Source organism: Solanum dulcamara, chromosome 6 (assembly GCF_947179165.1).
Source record: "Solanum dulcamara chromosome 6, daSolDulc1.2, whole genome shotgun sequence".
Taxonomy (NCBI): Eukaryota; Viridiplantae; Streptophyta; class Magnoliopsida; order Solanales; family Solanaceae; genus Solanum; species Solanum dulcamara.
The window spans coordinates 48548393-48556188 of NC_077242.1; positions in this window are offsets into that span (position 1 = coordinate 48548393).

Sequence of the window (7796 nt, forward strand, 5' to 3'; positions counted from 1 at the left end):
AAACGACCTCAGAATGAAATTTTGACGGTTCTATCAGCTTCAAAATGCCTAAATTAGGCTAAAAGCATGATCAACATGAGTAACGAGGTAATCAGTACGAGATTGGAGTCATTTGGCATTTTTGCCTTTGAATTTTGGCCTATGATTGACTTTGGTCAACACTCTTTGAAAATGCCATCAGTTGAAAATTCTGACAACGCAGTTAGTTTTAAAATGTCGAGTTTGGTCTAGAATGACCCTTTGTTTTCTTTCCGAGGCTTTTGGTCTAATCTGGAGGCTTGTCGTAAAATTAGGCTCAAAATGACACTTGAGTGTGGAACCCACTTTTTATTAAAATGACCTCGTATGAGAATTTTAAATATACCATTGAGTCTTGAATGTCGAATTTGGTGGGGTAGCATATCTCATTTGTGCGTATAGGGTTCCAAACAAATTTTGAGCACCCCATCGAAGACCTTGGATATGCCAAGTCCATTTTGCACTAGCTGAGTCTGGTTCTGTTGCTAAAGCAACTCCTGGCCTCTTTAGCAGCCAGGAGGTCGCTAACGAGCCCAGACTCCATAGGTGGGTGTCGCTAAAATGACAAGTGGTCGGTAAAACCATAAGTGGTCACTGAAGACCAGACTCCATCGGGTGTTCACTTTTGCGACCCTTGAGGCTTATTTCATTGTCTGAAATTCAGTTAAGAAGTCTATCTTTGGGACTCGATTTGTATCTCAATATTGGGGCAATTGTGACGATTAAGGGCCTAGGTTTGAGGAAATTTCATGGGGAATCCATTGGTGAGTCAGAATCTTGAGTGGAAGCTTCGTGTGAGGTAAATTCATGGATTTTGTTGCTTTTTTTAGCATTTTTGAGTGGAGTTTGTTATGAATATTAGAGTTGTATTTTATGATCATTTTAGCTCTATTTTCAGCGATTCTTAAGGCTAAGTGGTGGGGTTTTCCTCAAGGAACACCGTGGTGTGATTTTTTTGATTATGGGAGCTTCGTTTTTGGTAATTTGCTATCCCTAAATGCTTTCCTTGCTTGCTTTTAGCCTAAACTTGAAAGTATGGTGCATGTTTGGATTGTGGCTATTTTAGTGTGTGAATTGTGTTCCTTTTTGGAACAGAAGATTAGAGTAGCATTTAGGACATATTTTCAAAGTCAATTCCATAAGTTACGGAGCGGGTCCCACAATTCTCGATTTTAATTCTAAAATTATTCCATCTTTGAATTCTATAATTTTAATGTCATAATGACTGTATTGACGTTATGAGTTTGTTTTTGACAACGTGGTAGCATTCTGAGGTCGTGTGGAAAGAATAGTTCCGGCAAAGTGATTTGGAGCGCGCATGTTTAGCCTATAGGTATGCTATGGCTTTTTTTCTTTAGATTGAGGTAGAATATGTGAAATCTTATTGAGATTGATGGAATTTGGGTTGGGTATCTTATTCATATATCTTAGGTGTTAGAAATCATGATTTACGATTTTTATAGGGTAATTCGGATAATTGGAAGCATGTGATACTTTTTGTTAATTCTTAGTATTATAAGTGGCATTTATTGCATATACTTTGGAACTGCGGAGCAGGTTGGGCTTAGTATAGGTTGTGGAACTTTCTTTAGAAGCTTCGACATCACTCCGATGGGCTTAGATCTTTGTAAGATGGCATAGCAGGCTAGTGTCTGGTAGTTGGGCCTTAGCTAGGCGGTAACTTTGCCCTTATGAACAACCTTATCTATAAATTCCTATGAGTGTGACTTTTGAGATGTGTCGGTGATACTAGACTTTGTGTTCGGCTTGTTTCGGTTTCGGTTATATCCCTGGCGATATATCTGTTAATTTATTATGGAGGAGATCCTAGGTAATTATTAGTGTCCAGTTGGAAGGGAGAATATTCAGCACCATTGATTAAATCATCTGTGATCATCCGGGTCCCAGTACCGACCACGACCATACCAATGGATTATGGTGAGCATTTGAGTCCCAGTCCTGGCCTTGACCACATTGAGAGTTTTGGTGAGAATCCGGGTGCCAGAGTTAGATGCGGTCCATGTTGACCCTTATGATCTGAGTTCTTAATTAGCTGTTCATGCTTTTTTTTCCATGAAACCCAGTTGAGTTAATGATTGTTACATCATATGTATTTATGTGTAATGAAGAGAATAATTATTCATATATTTAATAAAATTCCAATTTTTTAAAAATTGAGTCTATGCATATCTAATTGAGGTTTGAAAGAGCATAAGTAGTGAGTCTAAACGAGTTGAGGTTGATGAGAGTCCGCTGAGACTAAATGAGTTGATTTGATTATAATGATGGATTGAGTATATGAGCATATTGAGTCATGAGAGTAGTATTGAGCACCAATTTGGGTATGAGTAAATAACAACTCGAAACCCAAATACTATGTAGCCAACATAGGATATAGGCCATGTGTCTCAAGTCCCCAAATGATGGACTTTGATTGATTTTGGATCTACTAAGTTGAGCGTCCTTTACCATGGTAAGGTATTGGACGTCTGTGGTAAAGGCAGTTCTTAAGCGTTGTATCATCACTAGCTCATAAGTGGTGGTTGTTGGTTAGAGAAATTCCCAAAGAATTATGGTATTATATTTTTATATATTGAGTTATATTTATATACCCACATCTTTTAAAGCATTCTTTTGTACTTATTGCATGCTTTATTAAATTTAGTAATTTCAGAGTAAGTCCCTTAGTTAAGTTGTTTGAGATTGAGTATTATTCATTATGGACCTTCCTAGTTATTTTACATACTCGTACATTCCATGTACTGATGCCATTTGGCCTGCATCATTTTATGATGCAGATAAAAGTGATAGAGGTCCTTAACTTGCAAATAGTTAAAGACAAAATCCATTCAGCTTTTGGTAAGACCTCCTTGCAATCAGAGGATTTCAGTTTATTTCCTTAATTCTTTATTCTTTTGATAGTCATTTGAGGTAGCCTTTGAATTGTTTTGGCATCTTTCTAGTATTGAGTTAGAGGCTTTATAGACAGAGTCAGAGTTGAGTTAGAGGGATATTTTTAGAGTATGTTTTTAAAACTTAATTTCATTATCGAGTATATGACATTGATTTCATCATGTTTGAGTATTTTTCAGCGCATTATTTCATTATTCATGATTTCTTGAGTGCCTACTTGAATTATTTGTCTTTTGAGTTATATTAAACCTTTCGCTGAGTGTTTGGATGTGTGATTGGACCAAGTGGTTCACTTGGGGACCAGCAATGGTCTTCGAGTGTCGGGCACGCCTAGGGTAACCTCTCAGGGCATGAAAAATTTAGTATTAGAGCATAAAGTTCTCGAGTACTAGGGAATTCATGAATTCGTGTCTAGTAGAGTCTTGCTTATAGGTGTGTTGTGCACCACACTTATAATCAAGAGGCTATAGGGCATTAGGAATTTTTTTCACTTCTTCACACCCTCAGTTCGTGCTAAGAATTTAACTCTAAAAGTTCCTTTCTAATTCGTGCATTATACTTTGGAGATAATGCCTCCTAAAAGTACTGTCGATCAGAGAAAAACTGCCAACACTGAGTTTCCACAGTCTGAGATGCCCCCACCATCTAGAGTGAGAACAAGGGGCCGGCCTGCAAGGTCTACTGAGGCACCATAAGAGCTTACTACTCAGCCTACACTGACTTTAGAGGCTGATTTCTGAGGAGCAATTCTAATGCCACTTGGTTGGTATGTGCCAGAAATGGTAGCCAGAGTTCACCAACTCCTAGCTCTAGTTCTCAAGAGTCGTTTGTTTCCATGAGGATTAGATATTTTCTAAGAATGAATCTATCAGTTTTCACGAGTTCTAAAGCTGAGGAGGACCCCCAGAATTTCATCAATGAGATGTGGAAGATCATGAAAGCGATACATGCTATGGTGATTAAGGGGGTTGAATCAGTGTCATATCAGCTCAAGAATATAGCGAATGTGTAGTACAACCAGTGGGAGGAAGGTAGAGGTAAAGAAGCTGATCCTACCATTTGAGATAAGTTCGAGGGTGCTTTTCTTAGTCACTTCTTTCCCAGAGAGTTGAGGGAAGCAAAGGTAGATGAGTTCTGACTATGAAACAAGAGGGGATGCCATTAAAGGAGTATGGTTTGAAGTTCATCCAACTATCCATACATGCTCTGGAGATGATTCCATATATGAGATCTAAGATGCGGAAGTTTGTTTCCAATTTGGGCAGGCATGTGAAGAAAGAGTGTAAGGCATCATTATTAATTTTGTATATGGATATTTCCAAGCTCATGGTCTATGCTTAGAAGGTTGAGGAAGATAAGAAGAATGATAGAGAAGAATACTTAAGCAAGAAATCCAAATCAGCTGGGCATAAGAATGAGCAACGACAAGGCAAGGGCAACAGATCATTCTTTCAGAAGAAGTCATCTAGCTATGCTCCATCGATAGTAAGTGCACCTGCTCCCAGCTACAGGTATGATCAAAAATCCCAGAGTAACCAAAATTTTAGAGCTCAAGGTTCCCAATATCAAGGAAGTGTGGCTCAAGGACTAAAAGGGAAGACACTTTATGGCAGACTCCAGTTGAGAGAGTGTATAGAGGGCACTAGGGGTTGCTATAATTGTGGTAAGGAGGGTCATTTCCAGTGAGATTGCCTAATATTGGGTGATAGACCTCAATCTTCTTCCACGACACCACCATGCTGAGGAAATCAGAGGGGTACTACTGCAGGTGCAGGCAGAGGTTCAAACCGCCTATATTCTATGGCTAATCTCTAAGATAAAGAGAACTCGCCAGATGTTTTCACTGGTATACTTCAAGTATTTTCTTATGATTGTTATGACTTGTTGGATCCGGGTGCCACTTTGCCATTTGTAACCCCTTATGTGGCTAATAAGTTTGATAAAATCCCTAAGCACTTAAGCCTTTTAGTGTGTCTACTCCTGTTGGTGAGTCTATATTCACTGAGAGAGTCTATAGAGACTGTACTCTATTAATCTATGACAGGTATACCATAGCTGACGTGGTTGAGTTGTACATGGTTTATTTTGATGTGATTCTTGGCATGGACTGTCTTTATGCCTGTTATGCCTCTGTTGATTGTAGGACTTAGATTGTGAAGTTCAATTTCCTAAATGAGCCTATCTTAGAGTGGAAGGATAGTGTTGTTGTGTCTAAGGGTAAGTTTCTTTCCTGCCTTAAGAAAAGAAAGTTAATCTCGAAAGAGTGTATTTATCACATCGTGCGAGTTAAAAATGATAGTGTGGAGTCTCCATCCCTTGAGTCAGTCCCTGTAGTCAATGAGTTTCTCGAGGTCTATCTTGATAATCTTCCCGGAGTCCCTCTTGAAAGGGAGATCGACTCTGGGATTGATGTTCTTCCCGATATGCAATCTATCTCTATTCCATCATATAGAATAGCTCCCGCTGAGTTGAAAGAGTTGAAAGAGCAGTTGAAAGATCTCTTAGATAATGGATTCATTAGGCCAAGTATCTCGCCTTAGGGCACTCCTGTCCTTTTCGTATGAAAGAAAGATGGTTCTCTCAGGATGTGTATTGACTACCGTCAGTTGAACAAGGTCACTACTAAGAACAAGTACCCTCTCCCTAAGATAGATAGTATATTTGACCAGCTTTAGGGTGCTACTTGTTTCTCAAAGATAGACCTCAGATCAGGTAATCACCAGTTGAAAGTGAGAGAGTGTGACATCATAAAGACTGCTTTTCAAACTCGATATGGTCACTTTGTGTTTCTTTTTATGTTCTATGGTCTGACCAACACTCCTATAACATTTACGGACTGATGAATAGACTGTTTAAATAATATTTAGACGTGTTCGTGATTGTATTTGTAGATGATATACTAATCTATTTGAGGAGTGAGAAAGAGCATGCTAAGCATCGTAGAATTGTCCTACAGACTCTCAAGGATAAAGAACTGTATGCGAAGTTTTTAAAGTGTGAATTTTGGCTTGCCTCTATGGCATTTCTAGGCCATGTTATTTCTGGCGAGGGTATACGACTTGATTGGCAAAAGATTGAAGCGGTTAAGAACTGTCTGAGGTCCACATCCTCTACTGATATAAAAAGTTTCTTAGGTTTAGACGGCTATTACCATAGATTTATTGAATGGTTCTTATCCATATCTTCACTATTGAATATGCTAAATCAAAAGAAGGCTAAGTTTCAATGATCAGATTCTTGTGAGAGGAGTTTTCAAGAGTTGAAAATAAGGTTGACTACTACTCCAGTTTTGTCCCTACTCGAGGGAACCAATGGTTTTATAATTTATTATTATGCGTCTAGAGTTTGATTATGGTGTATGTTGATGCAGAGGGGAAATGTTATTGCTTATTCTTCCGCAACTTAAGATTAATGAGAGGAACTACCTGACTTACGACCTTGAGTTGGCAGCTGTAGTGTCCGCTCTCAAGATTTGGTGTCATTATCTTTATGGCATGCATCTTAACGTATTCACAGACCACAAGATCCTACAATATGTGTTTACTCATATAGAGGCAGAGGATATGGCTTGAGTTGCTCAAGGACTATGATATGAGCATCCTCTACTATCCAGGTAAGGGTAATATTGTTGCTGATGCTCTTAGCAGGTTATCTATGAGGAGAACTACCCATGTAAAGGAGAGAAAGAAGGAGTTGGCCAAAAAGGTGCATAGATTCGCACATTTGGGAGTTTAACTCATTGACTCGAGTGATGATATTACCATTGTTCTAAATGGGGATGAATCATCATTTGTCACAGAGGTGAAAGAAAAGACAGATCAAGATCCCATCCTCCTCCAATAGAAAGAGGGTGTTCGCAAGCAAAAAGTAATGTCTTTTTGCAAGAGGGGAGATGGAGTATTGAGATATCAAGGGAGATTATGTGTTCTAGATGTTGATGGCATTTGAGAAAGAGCCATGGAAGAGGCCCATAACTCGAAGTATTCCGTCCATCCAGGATCTACGAAAATGTACCATGACTTGAGAGAAGTCTATTGATGGGGTGGGATAAAGAGAGATATAGCAAAATTTGTGTCCAAATGCCTAAACTACCAATAAGTCAAAGTTGAACATCAAAGGCCTTGTGGAGTAGCTCAGAATATTGAGATTCTAGAATAAAAGTGGGAGATAATCAATAAGGCCTTCATTACAGGTTGCCGCAGTCTCGTAGACAACACGATTCCATTTGGGTGATTGTGAATAGGATGACCAAGTCAGCCCACTTCTTCCTAGTTAAGACTACTGATGTCACAGAGGATTATGCTAGGTTGTACCTTTGGGAGATTTTCAAACTTCATGGAGTCCCCTTGTCCATTATATCAGATAAGGGAGCTCAATTCACTGCTCAATTCTGGAAGTCATTTCAGAAAGTTTGGGTTCTAGAGTGAACCTTAACACTGCCTTCCATCCACAGATAGACAGCCAGGCAGAGCGCACAATTCAAACCTTGGAGGATATGTTAAGAGCCTGTTTCATCAACTTCAAAGGTAATTGGGATGATCATTTACCTCTTATTGAGTTTGCTTCTAATAATAGTTTCCATTCAAGTATACAGATGGCTCCTTATGAAGCTCTATATGGGAGAAGATGTAAATCACCAATTGGTTGGTTTGAAGTTGGTGAACTTGGATTGATTGGACCTGACTTAGTTCACCAAGCCATGGAGAAGGTGAAAATCATCTAAGAGAGGTTGAAGACTATCCAAAGCTAACATAAATCTTATACTGGTGTTAGGAGAAGAGACTTGGAATTTGAGGTGAGTGATTGGATGTATTTGAGATTTTTACCCATGAAAGGGGTTATGAGGTTTGGAAAGAAAGGGAAGT